Source organism: Elaeis guineensis, chromosome 12, assembly GCF_000442705.2.
Source record: "Elaeis guineensis isolate ETL-2024a chromosome 12, EG11, whole genome shotgun sequence".
Classification (NCBI taxonomy): domain Eukaryota; kingdom Viridiplantae; phylum Streptophyta; class Magnoliopsida; order Arecales; family Arecaceae; genus Elaeis; species Elaeis guineensis.
This window is the reverse complement of record NC_026004.2, coordinates 47,460,580-47,462,434: the sequence shown is the minus strand read 5'-3', so window position 1 is coordinate 47,462,434 and position 1,855 is coordinate 47,460,580.

Here is a 1,855-nt window from a genome sequence, read left to right as displayed (position 1 = left end):
CATGGAGAGGCACAAGACTAGTTGTGCCATCTTCAACACCAAAATGCGGGATGGTCCCTCTGTCACTGATCATGTATTGTACATGATCGAGCTATGGAACGATTGAGCAAGCTCGGCTTTCCCTTGCATGAGCAGCTTGGAAAAGATGCAATACTGAACTCACTGCCCAAGTCTTATCTCCCATTCCTCACTCATTATAGAATGACAAAGCTTGAAGAGAACTACCATGGGTTACTGGGGTTGCTTCAAAACTTTGAGAAGGATCACCAACTTCACAAGGAGTCGGTGAACTTAGTGGGAGGTTCATCTTCTGGTTCTCGACCTTTTAAGAAAGGAAAGAAGAACAAGAAGAAGAAAGTGAAGAAGGTGTATGTTCAGGCTGGGACATCAGTGCAGGGCCAGACCAGAAAATCAAGCCCGATAAGAGTCTATTCTACTGGCAAGCACCCTAGATTAGATAGTGTGTCAGATATCTACTTATGGCACTGTAGGCTAGGTCATATAAACAAGAACAGAATAAACAGGTTGACTCAAGAGGGAATCCTCGAAGTCAGTGATTGTGAATCACTTCCAACCTGTGAGTTCTGTCTTCTTGGTAAAATGACCAAGTCACCTTTTATTGAAAAAGGTGAGAGAGCTACTGAGCTCTTGGGCCTAGTACATACTGATGTATACGGGCCCATGAGCACCAGTGCTAGAGGTGGATATTTCTACTTCATAACTTTCATAGAAGAAATCCAGATATGGATATGTCTATCTGATGAAATATAAGTTGGATTCATTTGAAATGTTCAAATGATTCCGAAGTGAAGTAGAAAAACAAACTGAGAAGAGTATTAAAACTCTTCGATCTGATCGAGGAGGAGAATACCTTTCCAGTGAGTTTCTCACATATCTAGGAGAGAATGGGATTCTCTCCCAATGGACTCCTCCAGGAACACTACAGTGTAATGGTGTGTCTGAAAGGAGGAATCGGACTCTGTTAGATATGGTCCGATCCATGATGGATTTTGCTAGCTTGCCGATATCCTTCTGGGGATATACACTCGAATCGGCCTATTATCTGTTAAATAGGGTTCCAAGTAAGTCTGTAATTAAGACTCCATATGAGATATGGACAGGACGTAAGCCAGCACTTTCACACCTTAGGGTCTGGGGGTGCCCGACCTATGTCAAACAATTAGTCACAGACAAACTTAGACTTATGTCTGACAAATGCTCATTCATAGGGTACCCCAAAGAGACAAAAGGATATTTTTTTCTACCATTCTGATGAACAAAAGGTGTTCGTCAGCCTTAAGGCAATCTTTTTAGAAAAAGAGTTCCTTGGTGAAGGAACCGTTGCTTCTAAGGTTGAACTTGATGAAGTTCAACAGGTAGAAGGACTGACACCAATAGCTGAATCTGAGTCGAATTTGATTAGATCAGATCTGAAGCCTAATGTACGTGCACCATTAAGGCGATCCGGTAGAGTACCGCGTCAGCCGGACAGATACTACAGTTTCTTGATCCGAGACGGTGATCCCATCGAATTTGATGAGAATAATGAGGATCCGATCACTTATATGGATGCAATGCAGAGACCTGATTTCGAGAAATCGCTTGAAGTCATGAAATCCAAAATGGAGTCCATGAAGGTTAACGATGTATGGACATTGGTTGACCCACCTGAAGGGGTTAAACCCATTAGGTGTAAATGGATCTTCAAAAGGAAGAGGGGCACAGACGGAAAGGTGGAGACCTATAAAGCCTGTCTGGTCACCAAGGGGTATCGTCAACGTTATGGTATTGACTATGATGAGATATTTTCTCCTGTGGCAATGCTCAAATCCATTCGGATAATGCTTGCAATAGC